The sequence below is a fragment of the Saccostrea cucullata genome, unplaced genomic scaffold (assembly GCF_032062105.1).
Source record: "Saccostrea cucullata isolate Sc308-1 unplaced genomic scaffold, CSIRO_AGI_Scuc_v1 ctg1170, whole genome shotgun sequence".
NCBI classification, from domain to species: Eukaryota; Metazoa; Mollusca; class Bivalvia; order Ostreida; family Ostreidae; genus Saccostrea; species Saccostrea cuccullata.
In genome coordinates, this window is record NW_026926035.1 from 23,070 (window position 1) to 39,268 (window position 16,199).

The following is a 16,199-nucleotide window of genomic DNA, read 5'->3' on the forward strand; positions in this document are numbered from 1 at the left end:
CTGTATCGGATGAGGACAATCTGTGAAGAAACAGTTTAACTGTTCAAATCTGATCAAATTTAAAAAGTTGGAACGTCAAGGAAAGACATTTGCGCTTCAGAGTTGCTTATCACGTGAAAGCAGAGTTAAGCTGTAAAAGAGATTAAATCCTTAACAAAGAAAATTATACATCGAAAATAATTGTTAAAAAATAAATGTCAAGGATTAGAAAAGGGTTTTTAATGAGTTGGTATTAGATGATACTGTGTGAACTATATAGGGATAGTATTTTTCAGAAATTCTTGACGCTATGTTTTGACGTAACATTGCCGTGAAGTGTCATCCACGGGTACAAAACATGTTGATTTTAAAATAAAGTATATTGATTTCTGTTATATCGAATGGAATGAAACTTTACAGATAAACATAACAAATAATTTTACGTATTAAATTGTGCTTATTTTAAGAATTACTCTTGGGTATATTTTCATTTGTTAAGGTTTCAATTTTGTTAACATCGTCCAAGAACTTTTCGAACAACTGTCGTATATTGTGCTTGTGGAACACACTAAACTGCAATGTAACGTCAAAACAAAGCGTCAAGAATTTCTAAAAGACAAAACAAAACAAAAACATACTATCCTTATACATTTCACACAGTATAATCCAATACACACTCATTAAATTCTTTTTTCTAATACTTGACATTTATTATTTTAAGAATTGCTCTCGTTGTAGAGCTGTATATTTCCATTTGTTAAGGTTTCAATTTTGTTTATTACTCAACTCTGCTTTTACGGGATAAGCAACTCTGAAGCGCCTGTGACTTTCCTTGATCACGTTCTACCTTTTTAAAGTTTTTGTTCAGATTTCTATAGTTAAACCGCTTATTCAAAAAATTTCCTTATCCGACCGTTCACGGTAGCTCAGTCGGTAGAGCGCTCGGCTCCGTGATCGGGAGGTCGTGAGTTGGTATCTCGGCCGCGAGTGACCCAGTCGATAAATGGGTAGCAACTGTTCCTTCGCCATGCGCTCGGCACTTTGAAGTGAAAGTTGCGGGTCCTTCGGATGAGACCTTAAAAACCGAGGCCCCATGTCAGCGGCAGGCGTTGGCACGATAAAGATCCCTCACTGCTCAATGGCCCTGAGTGCCAAGTAAAGGTCAAAATTTGAAGCCCTTCACCGGCATACGGTGGCGTCTTCATATGAGTGAAAAATTCTCGAGAGGGACGTTAAACAGTATACAATCAATCAATCAATCAATCCTAATCCGACAAAGAGTCTCTGTCACTCAAATACTGCCTGTACTATTTGTACACACATGCACAACTCGCTTTCGACATATTTTTTCCTGATTCCTGTCTCATTTTAAGAGTTTATTTAGGATTTTCCTGAATCAAACACAAAATTGCATTGTAATCTGCTGCTCCGTGACGTTCTAAAACGTCATCTGTTTTGTCGTTTTCGATAAGGACTACCTATCTTTTCAAGTTGATTTTTTTTTTCAACAAAGCAAATTATTACGCCATAATTTGGAATACGTATCGATGCAACAATTCTTAATTTGAATTTATTAGTCGTTTTTCGTTTTTGCTCCATTTAACAGAGAACAAGACTGAAGACATAATTTAGTATATTGTTTGTGACGTACTAAATTTTAACCTGCTCCGAGATCAGATTTTTGCATTTTAAAATCTTGATGTATTTTGAATAAATCATGAAATTGCAGAAAAAATAATACAAGTTATTAGTATTTATTGTTAAAATATTTCTACCAAATCTGGATAACATATGACGGCAAATAAAAATGAAATGACAGAAGTCAACGAACTCTTTGAACAACCCTCGTATGCATAATTTTGAATAGAAAAACTAAAATATGGGAAAAATTCAAGAAACTATCTAAAATTTCAAGACACTTTTATATACATTTAACAAGCAAACGTATGTGCAATATATTCCATACATACAGTATTTGATACAGCAGATAGTATCATAATTATTTATTTCCACGACAATAAAAATTGTGGCAAGGAATTAAGAAAATCATATCCCATGCCTTACACCAACCGCAGTTTAGACAGCCATTGAGCATAAAAAGTATATGAAAAAAATTATTGTACACAAATTATATGCATGTATTTGAGTTTTAATTTGTTTCTTAATCAGTGATGTGGTAATAAATATCACGACTTCAATGTGAAGTGATTAATTTAAATCGTGATAAACTCTTTTATTTTAATACTAGCATGCCCAGTTGTGATTGTCACCCCTGGCTATATCTCCCAATATTTCGGATCATCAGCATTGTTCACAGGCATTGTAGAAACATACTCCGATCCAGCACTTTCAGCCAGGTGGATAAAGATGGATATGTATGGAAGAACTCAAATTGTTGATATAAACACAGAAAAATATTCCGGTAGTAAAAGTCTTCCATATCCAGCACTTGTGATAAATGAAGTGGATTTTGATGACGAAGTCAGCTACCAACTTCAAGTCGAAATATCTGGAGGATGGTGCCTTGGCAATTACGTCAGCCTGGATGTCAGAGGAAGTAAGTAAGAGAGAGAGGGAGAGAGAGAGACAAATGATACAATACCTAAAGTTTAATTTAAAAGAAACTGTTTTGAATTCATGTTATCAAATTAACATTAGAGATGATAATTATATATAAAGATAGATAACGGAACATTATATTTTTATTATTCAGTATTGAACTTCAGTGAACCTTGTAATATGACAAAGGAATGCAACCAGGAATACTGGCTACAATGTTCACCAAAATATAATACATGTATGTGTGATAGTGGACGTTATCATAGAAATGAGACTTGTTTCCCCAGTAAGTATAATTTCTGTTGTGTGGTGTGTGAGGGTGTGTTTGTGTGTGTATTTTGTTTCTTTTGTAAGTATGAAAATATTAAAAAATAAAGCATTAAAAAAAATCATTCCTGTTCAAGTCTACCAAAACTTCATTTATTAGGTTAATCTATGAAATTGATATAACCTATTTCTTTTATTATACAAGGGTATAACTTGAGGGTGATGTACAGAGAATGGGAGATAACTACATCTAGAATTACCGTCTGGTGGGGCCATCCTTCCGTGGATTCAGACTTAGTACAGTCGTACTCTGTAAGACTGACAAATAATGGGAGAAATACAAATCTAAATGGATTCGCTGGACGAGACACTAACTACACCTTCGATTCAAACTTTACTTTGAGCTATCTGTATTACTGTGAAATCACGTCGACAGTTGTACTTAAAAATCCAACAGATATGATTAATGTGACAACAACAATACCATTGGTGATCGGTAATTTAACACAAAATGAGATTTCTCTTGATAATTAATCTTAAAAATAGTAAAAATATTTAAACAATAAAATGCTTTCTTTGTTAGTTGTTACTGGAATGAACGGAAGCAGCTGTTGCAGAAAAAATACATAACCCGCGTAAGCGGGTTATTTAATTTTTTTCTGCAATAGCTGCGACCGTTCATTCCAGTAACAATAAACAAAGAAAGCATTTTATTGTTTATATTTATATCTGTTTAAATAATCAATTAAAGTAGGATGAAAAAAATTAATTATTGTATTAATGATGCGAACGTCTTTATACGTTTCATTGATGGAACAGCCACTGATTAAGAAATCTGTACAGGCGACCTGCCTACTGTAGTTTATGCAGTGATGAACGCAAGAAATAGAGGAGAAAATATTCAGTGGGTGTAAATATATTAATTTAATAGCCATGCCAATTTTTATATAACTATCATATTTCTTAGGTTACATAATTTTGATGACAAATCATTTAACATCAAAATTATGTAGCCTCAGAAATATAATAGTTATATGAAAATTTGCATGGCGATTAAGTTTTGAAAGGAACAATTTACAGGAAAAATATCTTTCAATAGAGTAAAAAAAATGGAAATCGAGTGTGAAAATGTTTGTATACTGAAAGTGCATATTATTTGTAAATGAAGAGACGTTTTGCAGATTGGCGTTTTGATGTCCATATGTCTTTGTGTATCTTTTGTTTATTTTTAACAGAGCCACTTCCTCCCGGTCCAATTGACAAAAATGCTAGCCACTTCCACCCGGAAAGACTGTATCTTCGATGGTCCGAGCCAGAAAACAATACGTATGTATACGAGTACAGAGTAACAATTCGTGGAACTTCTTATTATGACTGGTTTTACGCGAGTTCAAATATTAGAACATGGCCGACCAGATTGGAGCCTGGAACAAACTATTCTGTTACAATAGTGGCAACCGCCAGGGGATGGGGAGACTACTACTTTGCGAAACATAGCACAGCCTATACTGAGAGAATAGAAACCCTGCGTATGTATTTTTTTAAAAATAACTTTTCACTGTATATATAATTGTAACTCAGGTTTTGGATATATAGGTATCAGAATGTTTGTTTGTTGATATATTTTTGCTGGAGATAATCTCCTAAAGTATTTGACAACAAGCCCCCCTCTCTTAAAAACAAAGCCTTCCATTAAAATCTTATGCTTTCATTTTGATTTCATATTCATCTGTCCAGTTTCAAGAAAACTAGACTGAAATAAGACAAGTAGAGTTACATGTAATTGAAAGTTGATATAATCTTAAAACCTTGACGATTCTAGACTTTCATATTTATACATAAGTAAAAATGAGTCTTGTAATCAAATTCATGTTTATCCCGTAACATACTCAGCTGTGTACAACTGTAGGTCCAAGGGCACTGGTTACAAAAGTTTCTAAATATTTATTTTCCCTCAATTGTGAAATGGAAAATAATGTTTGATGATTTCCAGTAAAAAAAATGGAAAATAAAATTTGATGATTACAAGAAAAAAAATCCTTTTTTCTATTCTTGTACTTATTTTGGCAAGAGGAGATGTAAAATTTAGCAACAGCATGGCCATTTAAAGAGATCAAGGGTTATAGTACAAAAGGTTGGAAAACCTTGTCCATTCCATATTAAAAATATCGATCATAATTTGATTGAGGACTGCTCATCATAATAACAGGACAAAGACATAAACGAAAGCCTTTTCACAAAGCCATAGATAATTGATTGTATGTTGTTTTACCTCCCATTCGAAAATTTTTCACTCATATAGAGTCATCACAATATACCAGTGTAGGACTTAAAATTTAGACCTTAACTCGGCATTCAGAGATAAAAGATACCACAGAGTCTGACACATCTGTTTCATACGTGGATATTTTTCTTGAAAAAGACGTTAATAGTAATCTAACAACGTGATGACTTTAACTTTTCTATCGTCAACTTCCCTTACTTATGCAGCAATATACATTAATCATCTGCAAACGGAGTGTATTCGATACGCAAGAGCTTGCTTTATGGATTAACAATTTCTGAAATTATTGAGAAGCAGGTTGATGAAACAAGAATATCAACTGTCTCGTTTAAAGTCATTATTTCTTAAGTTCTATGGTCGATACAATGACCTTGTCAGCAAATACAATTTATCATTGAGTCAAATGCTGACTGACATTTTTCATACTAATTGTTAGTCCATTATTTATACACTGAATTGACAACGGATTTTTCCGTTATTTCCTGGTCATGACAAGCAGCACACGGCCGGTGTGACTGGTCAGCAGGGGATGCTTACTCCTCCATGGCACCTGATTCCAGCTTTTGATGTTTTGGAGGTCCGTGTTTGCTCCGCTCGTATTTTGTATTGTTTTATGGACTTTGAGATTCAATACTGCTCGTTATCTTCATATCCTTCCATGCACGCACAACAGAATAGGAACTTGATCATTTATTTAAACAATCAAACCTTTTTTTGTACGTTTAGATCTTTGTTCTATTTTTCCATGTTTTTCCTCAAAGAATTAGTAGCATTGTTCATAATTTGTTTAACAAAATATATAGTTTAGACCTAAAACACACATTTATGACAAAAAATTTGTAGTTTATCAATTTATCGAGGAATACACAAAGGCAATTTAATTGGCAATAGGTGGAAGGAGTTGTATAACGAAGTGATTAACTTGTCAGTCTTAAAAAAAACAATTCTCGAGATTTGATTTTTTTTTTTGCTTGGAATCAAATTCAAAAAGTGTTGGCGTTATCATATGAGTGAAAAGTTCTCCAGAGGGACGTAAAACATACAAACAAATCCTAGAATACCACATTTCAATTTTTAAAACATGGAATAGTTTATGAGATTATTTAGAAGAAAGGTATTGCTATCATAATTTCATAAATCATATTGATTAAAAAAAACCTTTTTCGAGTATTTAATTGAAAAATTGCCTTTGAATTATATACTGTAGTGGTCCTGGCTGTGGCATGTACAGCTTTTCTTCTGTTAGCTGCTGATTAGATCCTCTTTTTTCGTCAGCTCCGTTCTTTCGCGAAAGCGAGAGGATATTAAATTTTATTCGTTTGTCCGTCGATCAGTCGATCCCTCCCTCCGTCACAAAAACTTTAACCTTGGTCCTATCTTTTGAATGATAATTATTTAAGAGATAGGACTGCCATATTACACTTGTATGTTTCCTGTGAGAAGACCTTTCCAAAAACACTATACTTTTTGATCCCGTGGCCTTGACCTTGAGGTTTGTCTTATCAAAAAAAAAAATAATCATTACTTTGAATTGACCATAACTTTTGAATGAGAAGGGATAGGGCTTTCATATTTTAAGTGTTTATTACCAGTGCCAAGACATTTCTTAATTAACTATGACGTTTGAACTCGTGACATTGACCTTAAAGTTTGACTTATTTTATAAAAACGTTAACTTGGTCAAAGCTTTTGAATGAGAAGAGAAAGGACTTTTATATTACATATGTATAATGTCTGTGACAAGGCCTTTCTAAATTTACTATGATTTTTGACACCAAACATTGAATTTCAAGTTTGACCTACTTTGAAAAAATTATACATTATTTTGAATTGACCATAGCATTTGTATGAAGGATATGGATATTACGAACAGTATTCAATATCAAAGTCCATAACACAATACAAAATAGGAGCAGAGCAAACACGGACCTCTAAAACATCAGAGGTTGGATCAGGTGCCCTGGAGGAGTGAGCATCCACTGCCGACCGGTCACATCCGTCGTGTGCTCCTTGTCATGATCAGGAAATAACGGACAAACCTGTCGTCAATTCGGTGTATAAATAATGGACTAAGAATTGTTATGAAAAACGCCAGTCAGCATTTGACTCGATGATAAATTATATTTGCTGACATGGTCATTGTATCGACCATTGAACTTACCAAATGATGAGACTGGTCATATTCTTGTTTCATCAACTTGTTTGTCCATAATTTACCTCATTTTAGAAATTGTTAATACGTAGAGCATGTTCTTGCGTTTCGAATCAATTGAAAAATATAATTCCGTTTCCAGTTGATGAAGGTATATTGCTGCATAAGTAAGGGGGGGGGGTTGACGATAGAAAAGTTAAAGCCATCCTTTTTTTGGAGCAGACGGCGGGTGTGACCGGTCAGCAGGGGATGCTCACTCCTCCATGGCACCTGATCCCACCTCTGATGTTCGGATGCCCGTGTTTGCTCTGTTTCTATTTTGTATTGTTATATGAACTTTGAGATTGAATAGTGTTCGTTATCTCCATATCCTTCTTTTTTCATAGAGCTTGAATATCAGATTACCATTAACGTCTCTTTTAAGTATAAAAAAAAAGATAGGGCTTTCATATTAGAGATGTGACAATACCTTTTTTTGATCTCATGACCTTGACCTTGAAGTTTGACTTACTTTTCAAAACTTTAGCGTTGGTTATGATTTCTAAATGAAAAGAGAAAGGAAATTCTGTGTATTGCAGGCTCGGAATCGAGATTCGGGGAGAAAACTGATGTGGGTTCTAGTTCTTAATTTTTTTAATTTACTGGACTTTTAGGTTGTTTTAACGTGTATTTGACTGTATACTTGCTCAAAATATTGCAGCAGTTTCAGTGCTTACCTTACCGACGGTAAGAGCTGACAGATATCAACCAAAAACTTCTTTACTACATTGTCATTATGTAAATAAAGGGAAACGGCTCCAAATCTCATCTTGTTTACAACCTTCATTATTGCAATTTTTACTTGGAAATGACATGGTCAACCCAACAACATTATCAAAAATTGGTCAAACACTTCGAACATCAATTCTACAATGGTTCTATCAACGCTAATGAAGATCTCGTTAATTTCCATTTATTGTTAGCAGCAAGTGACAGCAAACTCAAAGAAACCCACTCCCAAGTTTACTAATGGTTCCTTCACGTGGGTAACAACAATATATATTCTTATGCACCATGTGTAAAAAATCCAAAAAGACTTATTTTCTTATTGTTATTGATGAGTGGAATCGAAAGTAATCCTGGTCCACAACCAGATACTCTACCACCTGATGAACATTTTGAATGTTTTAAAAGGAAGGTTCTACACTTTATCCACATCAATATAAGATCACTTCTTCACAAAACGCAATAAGTACAACTTATAGCGTCCAAATCTAAAGCAGCCATTTTATCGATATTGGTTAGATAACTCGATTACAAACAATGAAATTCATATAGATGGGTACAACATTAGAAAAGACCGAAACCGTCGTGGAGATGGAGTTTCCACGTACACAAGAGAAGACCTGGCCTTCACCCCAGTGAACTTTGAAGAAATTTCAGACAGTGATGAGGTCCTTTTTATCGAACTTCTCTTACCTAAAACAAGGCCTATTATTGTTGGCGCTTGTCACAGACCACCTAACCAAACGAACTGTATTGAAAAATTTGAAAGTTTCTTAGTCCAGTTAAGACAAGATTGTGAATTTATTCCAATGGGCGATTTCAATATTTGTACTCTAGATTCTAGTGTCTCACTTACTCAAGAATACAAGAATACAACAAACTACTAAGACTGTTTATTCTGTCTCAAATTCTTACACAGCCTTCTAGAATTACAAATACTTCTAGATCACTTATTGATCATTTTTTATGTAATACCACAGAAAAAATATGTCAGCCAGGGGTAATCTGTGTTGGAATAAGCGATCATTTTTTTAACTTTTTGTACAAGAAGATCAGCAAAGTGTTTTTTTTTTTGGTAAACACAATACTGTTAAAATAGGAAAGATGAAAAATTATGACAAGAATGAGTTTTTAGAGTTACTCTTGCCGACTGGGGTAAATGTTTTTATGCAGAAAGTTTAGATAAATCATGGCATTATTTTAAGGACATTTTTATGAGTATTTTAGACAGTGAAGCGCCAATTCAAGAAATTAGGCTGAAACAAAGAATTGAACCTTGGATCACCTCAGAAATCCTAGGAAATATTCATTTAAGAGATCAATATTTAATGGATTTTAGAAAATCTGGAAAAAATTCTGACTATAAGCTATTCTGTCAATGAGAAATTTGGTTCAACGTCAAAGTAGGAAAGCAAAGTCTGATTATTTTAATGAAAAAATAGAAGAAAACAAAGGAAATCCAAAGAAACTTTTGTCATTTCTAAAAGACTTAGGTTATCGAAATTCCTCAAAGTCAAATGGAAATACTGTTTCATTTATTGAAGGAGAAAACTGCTTTGACAATAACAAAATCGCAAATAATTTTAACATATTTCTCACTATTATTGCTTCTAAACTTGTTGAGAAATTACCTTCACCAAAGGGAGTATATAAAGCTACATCTCATTTTTTAGGAAGTTTTATGATGACAAAAGGAAAACCACTGAGCCTTTTATACTGAAACATGTGTCAGAAGAATTCAAATATAAAGAATTATGTAATCCTTTCACTAGCAAGAGTACTGGTCTTGGTGGAATACCTGCATATTTTTTTAAAGATGCAACACCTATTATTAAACTTCCTGTTACATTTTTGATAATCTTATCTATCTCAAAAGGTATTGTACCAGATGATTTTAAGATTGCAAGAGTTAAGGAGGCTCATTACACCACTTTTTGATGACGTACTACACAAAAAAGTAAACCTCCATTGTGTCGACCGTTTTCCTCTGGGGACGAAATGTACAGGTACCTCTATAATATGACCCTGAACTTTAAAATGCTTTACAAATATATGAAACATGCGGTGTTATAAACATTGAAAACAAAGTAACGGATTCATTACGCATACACCAAGAAGAATTGCTTTTAAGCAGAAACAAAAGAAAACAACAGTCAAATCTTCGCCAAAGAAGTAATATGCAATTTCATAGCGATGCATGCAGTTAGCTCAGAGACATATAAAACCCGGTTAGCTCTATCAACATCGACATGTTTGTATAGAGGAAATTCGAGTTAAAATCTACAACATTGTTAAAAATAAAAAAGTTATTTACTTCCACTATTTACTGTGTTGGTATCAATTTATATTTGCTTTATTAATCTAAATATATACTCCGTCTATTTCAAGCTATGTTCGGAATTTTAGATGTAATGTTCAAACGTTCATTGGTGTTTTGAGTCTTAGGTAATTAGGAAAGATAACTCTTGAAAGTGGACTTTTTACACCAAATATTTTTTGAATTGAAATTTTCGTTTCGTTTAAACATTATTCATTCAATTTGTCACCGGTAATTCACTGAAATACATTCCTTGTCTCTTCAGACCTCATTTAATGTTTCATGCATAGATTAAAAAGATAATGACATAAATTGTTTTTTTAGGAAAAAATTATTTTTTGTAATAAAATCATTATTATGTATTATGAAGTATTTTCACTGTGTGTACTTGTCTTAGGAAGATGCCCATCATTTGACACTGAAAGTTCTGAAATTCCGTTAATAATAAACTTGAAATAAATCATTTCACTAAAATTAGACAAAAACTAAAAAATTATATAAAAAATATTTATGATATCAATACCCCCATCTGGATACTTGACATCTACATTATAAGTGGTGCTGTATTGAAATCTAAAATAAACTGTGGATGTAATGAGCCACCTTAAACAACTTTTTAAAAAGGGTGATAGATTAAGCCCAGAAAATTATAGACCAGTTAGCATACTTAGCATTGTTTCTAAAATCCTTGAAAAAGCTGTATACACACAGCTAGAACATTATTTGACTTAAAACAATATTTTATATGAATTACAATCTGGTTTTAGGAGTTCATTTTCCACAGACTACATAAAAGGTAAAACAGTTAAAGGTTTTTTTTACAGGAATGGTATTCCTTGATCTTCAAAAAGCATTTGATACAGTTGATCATGATATTTTGTGTGAGAAACTTAGTGCTATTGGTATTCAATCAATCGAATGGTTTAAATCATATTTGTGCAACAGGAAACAACTTGTAAATGTTAATAATACAAATTCTACATTATGTGATGTAACATGCGGAGTACCTCAAGGAAGTTTGCTTGGACCTCTTTTATTTCTAATTCATGTCAGTGACTTACAGTCTTGTATAGACCATGAATGTAAAGTACTTTTATATGCTGATGATACTGCTATATTTTTTTCTCACAAAGATCCAGATGTTATTTTTTAAAAACTCTCTTGTATGTTAGAACTTTGTCAAGGTTGGTTAGTTGATAACAAGTTATCTCTACATTTGGGTAAAACTGAGAGCATTTTCTTTGGTCCTCGATGAAAACTTGATAAGTTCAATCTAGAATCTTTTTCATTATTCTGCAATGGAGTCAGAATTGAAACAAAAACATGTGTGAATTATTTGGGTGTGTTTTTAGATAATGTACCCTCTGGTGAAAAAATTGTTGAAAATATTATCCGCAAGACAAATCAGCGACTGAAATTTCTTTTTAGATATAAAGATTGTTTATCTTTTTTGTCAAGAATATACATGTATTTATGTACAGCTTTAATCCAGTGTCATTTTGACTATGCTTGCTCTTGTTGGTATGAAGGTTTGACAAAAAATATGAAAAATAGACTACAAGTTGCTCAAAACAAAGTAATCAGGTTTATACTCAATAGCCATCAAAGGAAGAGAATTACTTCTGACGAATTTAAAAAAGTAGGCTTCTTGAATGTCAGTTATAGAGTTTCTCAACTCCGACTTAATCATGTTTTTAATATTTTTCATGAGAAATGTCCAAATTATTCATCTGATCATTTTATTCAAAACTCTACAAGAACAACTAGAACAACTAGGACCAGCAAGTGGAACTTTTTTATCCCCAGAATTGTTAAATCAGATTCAGATACTTTCTATTATAATGGTATCAAGGAGTGGAATTCACTTCCAGATGAGATAAAATCCATAAAAAACAAAGCTCTTTTCAAAAAAGAATTTTAAAAACACCTTTTATTCAAACTGCGATCAATATCTGAAAATGAATTTTTATTCTATTAGCTTCTTAAAACTCATATATTGTCTTATTTATTTATGTTTTATTAACTATTATATATTTATATCAAAGCATTAGTGCTAAGTAGGTTACTGTTACAATCTATGAGGACTTCATTGGAAATAAGCATATTCTTGCTTTCATGGGTCATCCTCGGCTAAATGGCTGTACACAGTACACAAAATATATAGTGCTTCTCTTAGTTTCATTTAGATATTAAGTACCTGTCTTTTATGATATAATTGTAATGTTTTATTAAGATTGTATTTTTTACGAAATTTTACGAATTCTTTGGATTTCATGTGCCAACTTATGTTTTTATGTGCAAATCTTATGTTACATGACATGTGCCATTAACCCTAACCCTTCCTGAATAAACAAACAAACAAGCAAAGTGACAAGACCTTTCTTAGTACACTATGATTTTTAATCTTGTGACTTTGTCCTTGTACTTTGACCTACTTTTCAAAATTGTTTTTTCCTTATAACTTTTGATTGAGAAGAGATAGGGTTTTCATATTTGACATGTGCATTATCTGTCACAACATATTTTCGAACATGCTTTTAATTTCTGAACTTTTGACCTTGAGCTTCATGATTGACCCATTTTATGCAACTTTGCTGATAATTTCTAAGTGACATAGGGCACTCATATTTGACACACTTAAGGAATGAAGCTTATTTCAACTTATGTTATCCGATATAACATAACTTGGGGCAGTTTACGCTTTATAAACCGCGAAGCGGTTTATAAGAAAGCGTAAACTGTCCCAAGTTTTGTTATATCGGATAACATAAGTTGAAATTAGCTTCATTCCTTATAATTTAATTTCAGTGTAGACAATGAGACAATATTTCCTCCGGAAAAAGGCTTTAAATTGAGCAATATTTTAAAAGTAACGTCAAGCGGAGTAATACGTTTTTGACGTAACTCATTGTGACGTAGGCAAGTTATGTTATACAAAATGTTATATGTTCCTCTGAATGGTTCAGCCAATGAAATTGCTTGATACAAGTGAAATTAAATTATTATGTCATAAAAATGTCATCTCGCCACAAAGACACGAAAATCTGGGGATCACAATTCTTTGTATTCGCTTGTATGGTATTGAATAACATCGTAATTGAAGCAATTTAATAAACTGTTCCTGCCATTATTGCATACAGATATACATGTAGTAAATAAATCAATAATATATTTGAAGCAACGAGGCATTTTTGCAAACCTTGTTCACCCAACTCCTTAATTCCAATATCGTAAAAGTTTTAGAAAAGTATCAAGTAATCATTTTGACACAAAGATTGCTTATGAACAAGAAAAAAAATGTATATTATAATTTCACACCCTTGACCTGTGATGTTACATTATTTCTAAGATTATATTTCAACTTCAATAAGGTCTTTGAATTTGCAGTCATTTAATTTTCAATTTAATTTTTCCCATAGGAACTCCCATAGTAAAAATTTCTGAACCATCTACTATCTGGGTAGCCGTCAATTCAGTGCTTGAAATCATGGCCTCAGTTAAGAATGTAACAAATTTTCCACAAAGCACTGAGGCGAAATGGCAACGAATGCGCTGGAATTGGCGCACAGCAATAGATATTGATATCACAAACTCCAGATACAACATCAGTACTCTTGATCCATATAACCCCACGCTGGTGATTAACAAAGTGGATTATTCCAATGATGATTACTATTATTACCAGTGTGCTGCTCTGAACACAGAAGGATGGGGAACAAGCAATCGAGTACTAGTAAGAGTACACGGAGGTATGTATTGCCTGGTTAAAAGATTTTCTTGTGATAGTATTACTGAGGAAAATAAACCTAAAACTTCCATATACCCAATCATCCCAAAGCCCTAAGCTTGCCTTATTTGGGCCCGTAGGCGTTTTAATTTAGAGGATACTTTTCCTTAAGGAATGAAGCTTATTTCAACTTATATTATACGATATAGCATAACTTGGGGCAGTTTACGCTTTATAAACCGCGAAGCGGTTTATAAAAAAGCGTAAACTGCCCTAGGGTTTGTTATATCGTATAATATAAGTTGAAATAAGCTTCACTCCTTATAATTTAATTTCAATGCAGACAATGAGACAATTTTCTCCCCAGAATAAGGCTTCACAATGATTTGAGTTTAAAAGTAACGTCAAGCGGAGTAATACGTTTTTTGAAGTAACTCATTGTGACGTAGGTAAGTTATGTTATCCAAAATGGATAAAATCTTCTATCCAATCAAATGGCATGTTACAAGTAAAATTAAATTATTATAGAGTATTACTACATGTTTTCTAAAGTATACTGTTTGTTTTCAATAGTATACTACTCCGTGCACTCCAATCCTCGGTTTCTATGGCAATGTCATGAGAGAGATTTAGTTACATGTTTTGCAATGAACTTATACGGGTTGCGTCATCAAAATGTGTTCTTTGACGTCATGATAACAAATCCAACGTGTAGCTTAATAAAGATATATGCACATATACATGTAAAAATGACTGTTTCACGAAGACTTCTTAAATAGATTAGGGACAAAATATACCGAAGGCATTGGATTCCGTTTCAACTACTGACCCACACTTAATGCTAGTTAAACAAATTATAATTCATCTAATATAAAACACATCTTCCTTGTTCAATCTTCAGGTGTTTTGCAACCTGATTCCAGAAAATAGTACTCACAATGTCCAAGTAGAAGAAAGACATTCATGATTTGAGAAATAAAATTCCATTTGGAACTACTTATTTTATTTTGCTCTCAATTTATCTTTATTATGTGTTTGAAGTCCAGGTACCTCATGAATAAACTACTATGATGGGTTCTTTTACTTTTCCCCTTTCACTTTTGATTTTCTAAATGTCATTATTTTCCTTTTCCAAGATCGAACTTTTATGGAAAATTGTAGCAGAGATTCAGACTGTAATGAAAGAAAACATTTAACATGCCACCTTCAAAAGTGCCTCTGCTATTCCTCTTACTTTCATGAAAAAGAGATATGCTATCAGAGTAAGTATTGTTTTTCTTGTATTAAATATTCAATGAAACTTGTTTATATATCTACATTTTGCTAGTTATTTTTGATTTTATCTAAATCACGATGAAATATAATTGAATGTCTTTTCCATGTATATCTGGTGTAAATACGTATACCAATTAAAGTAATATCATAATGAGGTTATCCATATGGATTAATTGATTGATTATATTGTTTAACTTTCCTCTCGAGAATTTTTCACGCATATTGAGACGCCACTTCTTGCCGTTGGAGAACTGCAAAAAAATCTATACTCGGCACTCAGGACCATTGAGCAGAGAGGAATCGTTTTCGTGCCAGTGCCTATTGCGACAAGTGAATTCGGTTAACACGGTCTCATCCGAAGGAACAGTCTCATCGTCCCACAGTGGGGTTCCAACCGGCGATGTAAGGATCAACCCCTTACTTCTCGATTCTAGAGCAGACACTCTAAACACTGCGCCACGCGGACGACTACCCATATGGAAATATAAATATAACGATATAGGGTAGCGGGCAGGGTAGCTACAAGTGGTAATCAGACTTATACTCATAGTTCTCCTTCTAAGGAAGAGATTCTTCAAAGTTATATGTCAGGTTTGAATATTTCAATACCCATACCAACCAGAATGAGTTTTAATTATCATATCTCCTTTCATAAAAATCTTTAAAGAGTTACATAGCCGGTCCCAGTAAATGGTCTACCAAGCCTCTTTCTGACTGAAACATAACAGTAGAGAAGGAAAAACTTCAGGAGTAATGCAAAAATATATTCTAGAAGTGATGTAAATGAGATACTTAAAAATTCCAATGAAATTTTGGATAATTGAAAAGATTTCACAAGAATAAGCATCTTAAAAACTAAGTACTTCTCAATTTT